Below are 12368 nucleotides of genomic sequence, written 5' to 3' on the forward strand. Positions count from 1 at the left end.
ATGGCCCTGATGATACTCCCAGCAGGATCAGATCTCAATTAGCTGATTCAAGGACCACTATGGGTTCAGCTATCCTGGTCTACTGAGGGTAAGAGGTTTCCCCAGGAGTTGAGACTTCCACACTAAAATTTAGACCATTCCCTGGGAAAACCAAGGTTCATCAACAGTGTAGATGTCCACTCAATACTGGGCTTGGATCCTGAATGACCCCCAAAGGCTTAGTCTTGAGGATGGCACTGCTGGGAAGTGGCTAGGTCCCAGTAGGAGGTATTTAGGTCATTGCAAGTATGGCCTGGAAAGGGATGGTAGACCTTGCCTCTTTTGCTTCCCGGCTGATCTGTTGAGTAATTTTGTGCTGACATATTCTTGTGTTGTGATATGTACCCTAAGGCTCAAAGCCATGAAGCCACCCGATCACATACAGAAGCTTCTACAATTGTGAGTCAAAGCAAACCTTTTACCTTCATGCGTTAATAATCTCAGGTGATTTGCTACAGAATCTAAAGGCTATCTACCACAAGGTTCTGAGGAAACTGGGTTCTGATGTTGACAAAAGGTGACCGCTGCAAAGATGGGAAGGGTGAACTTGTCATCAAGATCCCAAGGCAAACAGACCAAAGCAAAAGTGTTTCCCTTGAACCTCCTGGATCTGGTCCTGGATCTGGGCCACCTCCAGAGATGCCACCACATTTAAGGTGGGCTGTCTTGTTTCCATTAACCTAATCAGGAAACTCCATTACAGGTTTGCCCAGAGACTTGTCTGTCTGGTTTCTAGATGCTGTCAAATGGACAACCAAGGCTGACCATCACAATCGCCTCCTTTTAAAGCATATCTCAATTCACTTAATTCCTGACAAGTGCTTGATAGTGAACGACATGTGACCAGCAGCCATCATCACAGTGGATAGCAGTCTTTGTGCTTTTGCAGTCCTCTAGGTATGTCTAATTCTGAAAAGTTTGTATTGAAGCTTTTAAACTGTTTGTATGTGTCTGCACAGGCAGACATATGGAAGTCAGAGGACTACTTACAGGAGTCCACTCTCCCCTCCAGCCCTGAGGGCCCTGGGATCAAGCTCAGCTGTCAGGCTTGGCAGCAAGTGCCTTTACCGAGACTCGCCTCTCTGGCCTTAACTTTGTTTGTTTGTTTGTTTGTTTGTTTGTTTGTTTTCAACTCTCCTTTCACACGGATACTCTTTGCCCTTTGTATTTGGCCGCGACGTTGTTAGGTGCATACATGTTTATGGGTTCACCTTCTCTGGAACACAAACCCTCCGCCATTCATTAAATGATCCCCTTTGTCTTTTTGCACACACCTCATTTTCACTTTGCTTTGTGTACTAACCACATCATGCCGCCCACTTACTTATTTGTTTCTGTTTTTACATGTGCCTGGCATCTAGCACCTTCCTACAACCTGACTCATCTCACTCACCACCATGTCTACTGGTTGACTCATTTCTTCTTTCATACCGGCATCCACATTCTCCCTCATTTAGGGCTCAAGGTATTTGGAGTCTTTTCTATGCCTTTGGCTCTCTGATCTCTCAGAACAGAACTCAACATTCTGGCTCCTCCTACCCTTCATCTTCATCCAGCCTCAAGATCCCACCACTGCCAGGGCAGATGGTAAAAAGTTTGATATTTGGCCTTTTTTCCTTAGAGACTTTTTTTTTCTGGGTTGGGGGAAAGCTTAGGAATCCACATTTTAGCAGCTGCCCTGAGCAATTTTAATGACCTAGCCGGTGGGAGCTCTGCACCCTCCCAAGTTACCTTCTACCATAGAAAAAGTTCTCCTGGCATTAATTGAGGCTGGCAGAAGTTCCCTTTACTCCAAGAGAGAGAAAGGCTGGTCCTGCTGCGCTAGGTGGTTTAGTCCCACTGTTCAAGGACTTCTAGCAGAGACTGACAGATGTGCAGTTCCTATACACACAAGTATCCCCTTTCCTAGAGCCCACCCATCTCTACTTAAGAATTGTCTTGTCTTTAAAATTGTAAGTTTTTTTAAAAGAAAATTTGTCCATTTGTTTTTTCAGGGGGTAGAAGGTTACAAGACTATTTGCCAAAGAAATAGAGGGCAGGTTTCCAGTGCTTTTTAATCGAAATGCTCTTATATACAAATGACAACAAAAAATTAACTCTGAAATGAGCCTCTGTAGAAGTGAGAGTAATGACCCCAGCTTAAGAGAGAGGCGATGATCTGATTTGCTTTCTAAAATCACACACACATCTGACATGTGCAGGGGGAGCTGCCAGAGCTGGAAAGAGGGCTCACCCACCCTACCCTACACCACCCTCTCCTCCCTCCTTCTGGTCTTTCTCCCTTTTTTGTCCCTATGGATGCCAGTAATTTATCTCGCTTGGAGAGAGGCTGAAGGTGGGCAGAGTGGAGGAGAACAGGCATGTCCCTGAGGATGGCCCTCAAGTACCAGCCCTTGGGGAAGTCTTTGCAGGTGCAGAGCATACAGGCAGACCACTGACCAGACCTAAAGGTGTTAGTTAGCCTCCCTCATCTTGGCTCCTGTGTCTTTGGTGCAGGGGTTGCTGAGAAAACCAGACGAGGTATCGTGTAAGGTCTGGAAGGTATGGTCTATACCCCACAGGCCTGCTCACACTCCCTGGGGACTGGCTTGTACTTTGTGGAAGCAAGTGCTGAGGTGGCAAGTCCAGTAGATGTGGGTCAGAGACTTCCCCTCGACCTGCTCACTCTGAAGCCTCAGCAAGTTTCCTCCTATTCATCACCTCAGTCTCCTCGTGCACAAAACGGGCTGTGGTGGCCACTCTGGAGCAGTGCAGCAACAACTAAAGTTACAGATGTGCTTTCCAGAACAAGGCAACCATGCTTCCATGGTGGTCCTGTCTCTGCCTTGTGGATACAAACTCAGAGTGGACATTTCTCTCCTCATCTCCAGCTTTAGAAGAGTTCAGATGGGATGTGAGTGAGTCAGGTCCTCCCAGGTTTACCTCACTGCCAGCCCAACCTCTGTCCACCAGTCTTCCCGGTTACCAATTTGCTTGGTGACTTTCAGGATGTCACTTGGCCTCTCCGAGCCTTGGTTCTCATCTCCCTCAGTTTTCAGCTCAGCACACTTGCCTGCCATGGTAGTTTATTTCACGAATCCACTCTGCCCGGGTGTGGTGCAGAAATATTTGGTCAGGTCTCATTCTGGAGGTCCCTTTGAGGGAGGTTTTGGGAGAGCTCACCTGAATGGTGACTAAGTGGCATGCTTACCATCCTGCTGGTGTTGCTCATCCAATCACTTGGCAACCTGAGAGAACCAAAGACTGACCTTATTTGGACAAGAGGGAATCCTGTGGCTTGAAATCTTTGCACTTGGCTCTCAGTATCAGCCATTCTTGGCTTTCCAGTGCACCAGCTGACTCTGCAGGCTGACAACTTGCCAGCCTTAGCAACTGCTGAGCCAATTCCTTAACCCAGCCGTGGCTTGGAACCAACCGTGTATCTCTTTTGCTCCAGTTTCCTGGACAGTCCTTGCAAAAGCATTTACTCTTCCCTCAGAGTCCCAGGAAGTCCAGGGGTGCTTAGGACCTCCATGCACTGACAGACAGACTTGAATGTTGGCAAAGATCTGGGTCTCTGGCTCTGTGTCTCAAGGTTGGGGCCATCTGGGCTGGGAGTGTGAAACTCTCTTGTGTATCTTCTAACACTGGCTCCTGATGGTTTGGGGGTTTTCTTTTTAATTGCTTGAGTCATGATCTAGCATCAATCAGTAACATTTAAAATGAATAAACAAACAAATAAAAATAGCCATTTAAGGAATGCTCAGGCAACAGCCAAGCCTTGAGGACCCTACTGCTCAGCCTGGAAGTTGCGGTAGAAATGGCCAACATAGCTGGGTACTAGTGTCACCTGTCCACGTGCCAACTGACTGAACAAATGAAGATTTCCAATGCAAAAGTTGGGCCAGGTCATCAAGAGGCCTTGTCCCTGCCCCAATGTTCCTTGCCCTCCAGTGTTTTGGCTCCGTGTGCAGCATCAGGAGGCGTCAGCGACCAGCTCTGAGAAAACATTCTGGGGACTGCACTGGGCTTCCAGGCCTGCCTGCACCCACAGGAGAAAGGTGGAGATGCCTGGAATTTGTATCTTCCATCCTCCCTCTGGACCCGAGTGCCCAATAACTAGTAGCTCATACTGGAGCATCTAGTACCTTGCCTCAGGTGGAGACAATCCCTGAAGTGAAGTTTACACTCTTTGCTGTGTAGGAGTCATGCCTAAGGTCCAATACTTGTCTGATTTCCCAGCTCCACCACATTACCTGGAAGCAGTTTCTTAATACATCATTTGTACAAATTTGCAATGTTGGTATGCACCTGGAAGGGACGCTGAGACAAACCACCTCTATAGTGTTATTTGAATCTGCCCATTGCATACAGGCACACTTGCTATGTCCCTGTGGCTGACTGACTATCTCCCCCTCCCTCCCCTTCTCCTCCTTTCCCCCCTCTCCTCTCTCTCCCTCCTACCCTTGTCTCCTTCCCCCTCTCTCTTCCCTCTCCCCTTCTCTCTGCCTCTCCCTCATCCCTCCTTCTCTCCCCTCTTCTTCTCCCTCTTCCCCTCTCTCTTCCTCTCTCCCTTTATTTCTCCATCCCTCCCTGCTTTTGAGATTCCTTCCCTCAGCAATGCATCCTTTATTCCCCACCCTGAAATTCAGCTTCCTCAAGCAGAGGAAGATTGTCCCAGACCCGGGCAGAATCCCGAGGGCTGTGTGGACCTTCCCATGCCCTGCTTACCTGTCTCACTTCTGTCTCCTTCCCCCACTGTCCTTGGGGTTTACTCTGCCTTCTGCCTGATGGCTGCTAATCCACTCAAGGTCTAAAATAATTGTGGCAATGATCATGGAAATGATGATAAGGGCTGATTATTTTTAGGGCATTATTGTTCCCGAGGATGCTTCATTTTAAATGGGATTTCTGGAACACTGTAAATGACCATGGCACCCAAGAGGGAACTTAGATAGAAGAATCCAGCCTCTGTGGTCCCCAGATGAGAGATTTGGCTTGGAATCCTGCCCTGTGCCCCTCACATAACAGCTGGGGCACACAGGGCTGCATCCTAGAGCACTTCTATGCCAATTAGGCAAAGATGCCCACTCTGGCTTCTGATTGGAAAATACGCCTTTCTCGGGGTAGGCACAGCTCTCAGGGTACACAGTAGGGCAGATGCAGTTCCCACTGGTTTCCCTACCAAGTGCCTTTGTACAGTGCACAAACTGACCAGTCATACACAATGTCCCTAAGCACCCAACTAATAACAATGGACAAGGTAGTTTATCCATGCCAGTGCTGTTTGCTATTAGCTTTTCATCTTGTTTCTTTTGCAGGGTGAGAGGAAGAACACACACTCTAGACAGTCCTGACCACCAAGTATGCCCCCAGCCCTTTGTGCCAGCATCATATCCAATGTGTTGCCTGTATTCTCCCCCAACCACATGCTGATGGAATGAAGTGCGAATAATAGATGCCATCCTCACCTGTATGATGCCAAGGCTGAGTCACCCATCAAGTCAGAGATCTTCCCATCATTCTGCACTACAGGGAGGCCTTCCTCTCTGGGTATTTTGGAAAAAGAGAATGAGAGTAATGACTGGTCAGCAGGGCACATGAACAGGAAGGAGGAAGCATGGCTGGCTGGGGTACCCAGAGATGAGGCAGGGTGATGGAGGGCAGGACATTGGCATGGATCTTGAGGTATTTGTGGGTCTCTCAGCCACCTCTGAGCAGCTGTGTGTCCTTGGTGGAACATGTGATCACTCTGAGTTTTGATTCCCTTATCTATGGACTTAAGCCGGGGGAGAGGGAGTACCCAGCAATCCAATTCCCACTAGACTGGTTGCTGAGAGGCAAGAGAGAGTCACCATCCCAATATGGCCACTCAGGGGCAGGCTCAATGGCCCTGTACTCCCTAGCCTTCTCCAGGAGTGTTTCTAGCCTGATCCAGACTGCAGCTGCTGTCCTGAGCCAATTCAATAGAACCATTTGTCAAATGTACATAATTAAGGCCACAGTTGCCAAGGTCATCTGAATGGATTTATTCCAGGAGATGAGAAGAGCTCAGAGGAAGGGAGGAGAGAGAAGGGAAGGATGGAGGAGGGATGAGTGATGAGCTGGCTGACTACCATGGGAAGCTGGAGAAGGAACTGATGAAGGGGTGCCAGCAGATCAGGTGATTTCGTACCCATTACCTGAGCAGGTCCTGGCACTTATGGTCCTACCTCATAGATAAGAACAGAGATGCACACCCATCCATGTGACCTGGACTCAGATCTGTCAAGGCAGAACTTAAGTATGTTATCGCTCAGACCATGTGATATTAACCACATGCTCCCTGGGGGAAACAGGATGTCAACCTAGGAACTGACCAAGCATCACCTAGGGTGCAGGACCCTGGGCTAGGTAAAGGGAATGTGGGAGATGAGAGAGAAGGGAGGTGGGGATCCCTGTGGAGCCAATGCTGGCTTGTGACACCCACCACACGAGAGGTATCAAGGACCTTTTCATGAAGTCACCTGAGTCATGGTCCCCAGGGATTTCCCAGCTGTGATGATCACAGTGGCCTGGGTGTCAGCTGAAGAAGGGGTCAGGGATGGTGCTCCTAATGGTGCCCCATGAGGTGGATGGTCACCATGCTGCTGGGGACAGACAGCAGGATCCTGCAGCAAGATTCATGAGGTTGCTGCTGAATATACTGCAGGATGAGAGGCTACAGCAGCCTTGGATGACAAGGTGATCCTCAGTGTCCAGGTGACTGCAGGTGGGAGGGACCCAGAGTCACTAGCCACAAATTCCATGACCCCTGTGTCTGTGCCCTGAAAGGGGGCGAAGGTGACCTGTGAGCAAAAATGAAGTTGGGCTCATGCTGTGGACAATACGATACTGTCAGCCGGTGTCTGTGACCCAAGTGTTGGCTGCTAAAGAACAAGAGCAGAGAGCCGTGGATCTGTCATTTGCTCACCTAAGTGACAGGGGTTTCCACAGAGGGGAAGAAGAGCCAGGCTGGAAGGACATACTGGAGACCTGGCCTCCCTGGACATCTATGCAGGGTGTGGAGAGGGCAACTGAGCAGGAAGGTACCTGGTGTTCTTCCTCAGGTCATTTGTGATTCTGCCTGGGCCTGCAGACTGTATCCTGCCACCCTGGATTGGGAAGTAAACTTCCCTCAGGCCCTACCACTACCCTTCACCTAGGATGCGCTCCTCCTAAGAACAGATGGACAGATGGTGGGGAAGGAGAGCACCAGCCAGCTTACATGCACATGAGTCTGTCTCTGTGGGCAGGAGGGGGTGCAGGGTGTCACTCTAAAGTCTGCTTCAAAAAGAAGACACTCATCTCCCAGATGTAGGAGTAGTGTCTGCTACAGATTTCAGCTAAGTCTTTGGGGATTCTCAATATCAAGAGAAAGCCGCCTTCTCCAGTGGTCTCCCCTCTTCCTCCTGTGACAGGGCCACAAAGGCCCATACCCTTGACCAAATTCTGGACCTTTCTGGGAGGCCTCAGGGTTTGCCTGAGAATCTATTAAGGACCTGATCCATATCACGTGGCATATAGGCTTCCCTGTCTAGCTCTTTGTCCTTGTGGCCAAGATACCCACATGCCAGACACTACCTTAAAACTGCTTCCAGGGGCTGGTGAGATGGCTCAGTGGGTAAGAGCACCCGAATGCTCTTCCGAAGGTCCAGAGTTCAAATCCCAGCAACCACATGGTGGCTCACAACCATCCGTAACGAGATCTGGCGCCCTCTTCTGGAGTGTCTGAAGACAGCTACAGTGTACTTACATATAATAAATAAATAAATCTTTAAAAAAAAAAAAAACTGCTTCCAGAGCTGGAAGCTACCTGCATGCAGGTGTGTCAGTGTGGGGCTGTGGCACAGGTAAAGGGCATCTGTAGGCAGGTAGATGGACACTGAGGATTTCAGGAGGTTGCTGTAACCTGAGTATATAAAGGCTGGTGTTGAGCCTGTGGGCAGGGCGCGGGGGGGGGGGGGAAGAGAGAGAGAGAGAGAGAGAGAGAGAGAGAGAGAGAGAGAGAGAGAGAGAGAGAGAGAGAGAGAGAGAGCCAGCTCAGTCAACAGGGTCTCAAGGGAGAGAAGGAGGGAGGATTAAAGTGGAAAAAAAAAAGACAATTAGACAACATTATAGTATGACCCCAGAGTGCTGAAGCAGATTTAATTTTTTCCAGTCTGTTTTTATATCATTTAGGAACATGCAAAGAATATGACCAGTAGTCAAGGAACAAAGCATGAACAAAGGCTCCTGTTCCTAGGGACTCATTAAGATGATCAGGATACAAGGAATACGTTCCTTGGCTGTATTTTTCTTGAGCTTATTTCCTGTCCAATGACAAATATTCTTTCCAGTTTCCTAGAAGTAGCACCTAGAGCTCTCCATATCTCCCCATATTTTATTTCATAAGCAAGACTGTATCTATCCTAGGTTGTTCTGACGATATCTTAATTACCCGTTATTGAAAATGCATTATCCAAGTCAATGCATTTATGTCTTAGGCTGGTAAGGTTCTCTGCAGAATCTTACCTGTCATTGACTACCAGCCTGTTAAATTAGTGGCTTTGTCTGGGGATTCATTTTAAGTTTCAAGCCATGTATTTTGGTCACTAGCTTGTTGATGTTGTTAAAGGCAAGTTTTATCAAAATGGGCAGGAATAAAAGTATTCCCAGGACAAGAAGGGCCAATTTGATCAAACTATATAAGTCATTCTTGAAGCTTGATTAGGATGGAAATACTGACCTTAATCCATGAATAATTTTTTCAGCAGTATCTGCAACATCAAAGCTCAGCAGCATAACATTCTCTAAATCCACAATCTTGGTATGCAAAGTTAAAGTATCCAGAGAGGTGTTAGAATTATGCCAAATACCCTGCAAGTGTCTTTGAATTTTCTCCCAATTATAGTGACTGTCATTGTAAATTTAGAAGTGACACAAATTGATTGGTATTTAGTGTGACACTCAAGATGGCTTTTTACTCTTAAATTCTGAACCTCCTCTCCAATAATTTGAATAGTATTATAGAGAATCTCAATTCATTGTTCCAAATGCCTCAGTAAATCTTCTTGAATACTAAGAGCATTGGTAACTTTTTTTTAAACAAAAGTTGCTGTCCTAGCTTCTTGCAGCAAAGCAATTGCAGAAGCAGTGGCACTAGCTATTAATGTCCCACTACCCTCTTTCTTCTGATTAAATCCTGACTCACTTCTTCCAATATTTGTAAGCTTTTTTTCAGATTACCAAGGTCTTATTATACTTATAAGACAATAAAACAAAAGCTGGTTGATAAACCACCATAACAGACATGCCAGATTTCAATACACTAACACAATTAGAAAGAGTACAATCAATACAACTTACATTAAATACCATAGACGAAACAAAAGGAATTTAAATGTAACCAATTAATAAAAGATTAGGAGCCTTAACACATTCACTAACACTTATTAGAAATCCAGATCCTGTCCCAATTTTTTCTATATCTAACATAACTTCAAAGATAGTTGCAGCTAATTTCCAAATATGCAGTTGAAAATAACCTGAATCTGATTGCCAAAGACCTATGGACATCTCCTTTGTCTAATGTTTGATTGATTCCCTGCCCAATCTATAATTCACATATTACTTGAACCATTAAATCACGTTGGGGGGTGATTATAACGTTCTTTCCATCTAACAGTTTTGGTAAATACCATATCCACATTCTCTGTGGGTTCAGATCATGATCACCTCATGAGGATCAGGGGTAGATCCCTCATAATATTTAGGCATGCCCATCTCTATGCTCTGAGTTACAGTTTGTGAAATGTTTTTCTTCCAAATTTGAGGAAACACAGAAATACACCCATCATTCATATTATTCTTCACAAAGGAAACAGGAATGCCGTCACAAAACACATTGAAAGTCGTGGTCTTATTATAAGTTGACTCCCTTGTCCAAGGAGATCCAAGAAGTTGAGAATTATTACAAGCCACAAGAATCTCCAGTCTGGACCACACTGGTGGATGTATCAATAGTGGGTCAAGAACGTATGCCTAATACAGCTTCCCTGTCACCATTGTCAGGGCACTCAGCAAGCTCACAGTCAGCATCATTCTTTATCCCAACATCAGCATGTCTCACCAGTCACTCTGGCAGCCACCAGGCTCCTTCAGCATCCTGAAAAAACAAACAAACAAAAACAAACCCACAAACATGCCCTCTTCCCCATATTAATACCTGATCGGGACCATACCCTATGCCAGTAAGTGGATCCTTCCATTTCACCTGAGCATTAGTATGCTGAGTTGTAGGATACCATAGGCACTTAATAGCAGGGAGCCCCTTGGCATCTAAGGTCCAAAAATTCAAAATAAAATTTTGTGTTGAAGGAATATACAACCCCCTCTTTTTTTGTTTTATGTAACTGGTATTTTAGAGCTCCATGGGTTTGTCCCATCATTCCCTGTAACAGAGATGTTGTTAGCATGATAACAGGCATTTTAAAGCTTATATTCAGAAGACAGCCAAAGGGAAATTAAAATCCTGAGCTTGTGACTGAATTGTAAACTGCCAATGTTCCATTAGCTTTGTACATATTCAACTATAAGTTTTAACAGTTTCTTTTGTAATATCAAAATAAAGCATTTTTGAGAGTGAAATCATAGAATACAACCATAATTTTGAAAAGCAAAACCCAATTTTTAACAGTGTAAATAAATAATCCAGCCTCTCTAAAAGCAATACCAAGTGCACTATTTTCATTTTACAAAGTCTGGCTGCCAGTTCTGGTATATGAATGCATGATGGTGCAGCTTTTCATACTTCATTAAAGAAACATTGTTTTAAAATCTTATCTTTTATAAATCTGGTTTCTAGGATAGAACTTACATAAAATATTATCCTAATTTAGAGGTATCTTTAGAGACCTGTTCCCCTGGGTTGGCTCCTGCCATGTGTTGTTGCCCAGAGTGATTCCAATCCTGAGTTACCAGTTTTAAGCCGATTTTCTGTTTATTAATGATATATTTTTTAACCATACCCAATAACTTGGAAGCCAATATTCTATAACCAAGACATGAAGAACATATTTATACATTTATGACCAGTCAGAAACAAACATGAAGTGGCTATACACATCATTTACATATTTAGATTAGACAGACAAAATTTTCTTATTTTTTCCAGCTTTAATTTCATGGGAGGAGCACCTTGACACTTGCTGAACCCAAATGTTCCAGCAGATAAAGTTTTAACCATTTTTTCTTTTGAATATGAAGCACAGAGCAACAATCAAGCAACAAAGATGAAACCACAGACATAAACAGACAGATGTAGACAGACTGGCATGCCAAAGACAGACAATAGACAGAGAAGGAAGAGAATTAGATGTCTCACCAAAGGGACCCAGATATCCTGCTTAGGGGACCCAGAACCAGGATTAAGCATTTCCCCAGTGGGAACCAGAGAGGAAGCAGGTATCAGTCTGACCTCCTCTTGACTTTAGCGCATCTCTAAGCATATGTACAAAAACATTCTACCATTACCCTGTCCCATTTTTACAGGGTTTACTTACTGCTGGCCCAAATTTTCTTTATTTTCTTTTGTGTGCACTTCCTCCTCGCTCCTCTCACCTCCATGGTGTCCTTCACTGAGGCTCTCTTACTCAAGCTCCAACATTGAGGGTGCCACCTGACCAAGCCAGCTCAGTCAGTCAACAGGGACTCAAGGGAAGATGAGAGGATTAAAGGAAAACAAGATAATTATACAACATTATAGTATGGCCCCAATGAGTGCTGAAGTGGGTTTAATTTATTCCAGTCTGTTTTTTATATCATTCTAGGCACATGCAAAGAATATGGACAGTTCTAAGGCATAAACAAAGTAGTCAAGGAACAAACAAGGCATAAACCAAGGTCCCCGTTTCTTGATTATCATCTTGATTATCAAGATGATCAGGATACAAGGATGCATTCTTCGGCTGTATTTTTCTTGAGCTTATTTCCTTGTCCTTGTCCAGTATCAAATATTCTTGCCAATTTCCTAGAATCAGCACCCAAAGCTCTCCACGTGTGTGTACACACCAACAACATAAAGGGGGTAACATAAAGGGAGTCCCTCTCTTCTGATCACCTTCCCACTTGCCTGAACAGGGACTCTGTCACTATAGGGAAGTTCCCATGGAAGTCAGCCTTGTCTGCACAGAGGCAGAAGAAGCCTTGGGTGCCATAAATCAGTCCGTCTCTTGCCTGGAATTGGTTCTGCTGGCTTAGCTCAGCCACGGCCAAGCTACTTGTCTCTCCTCAACCCCATCCTCTTGTCCTCTTCCTCCGTCCTCAAGATGCCTACCTTGCTGTCCTGTGCC

General features: G+C 45.5%; 1 long non-coding RNA gene across 1 annotated transcript; it reads right to left on the bottom strand.

The window, feature by feature from the left end:
* Positions 1–2195: 2195 nt before the first annotated feature.
* LOC147005867 (uncharacterized) lies at positions 2196–11719 on the bottom strand. Its single transcript, XR_015046510.1, has 6 exons — positions 11580–11719; positions 8765–10183; positions 5490–5567; positions 4750–4831; positions 4167–4341; positions 2196–4060 (listed from the first exon to the last, which is right to left on the bottom strand). It is a non-coding gene; the product is annotated as an uncharacterized LOC147005867 (long non-coding RNA).
* Between the last annotated feature and the right edge of the window lie 649 nt (positions 11720–12368).

The sequence above is a fragment of the Mus caroli genome, unplaced genomic scaffold, assembly GCF_978045245.1.
Source record: "Mus caroli unplaced genomic scaffold, Mus_caroli_1 scaffold_2, whole genome shotgun sequence".
Lineage (NCBI taxonomy): Eukaryota > Metazoa > Chordata > Mammalia > Rodentia > Muridae > Mus > Mus caroli.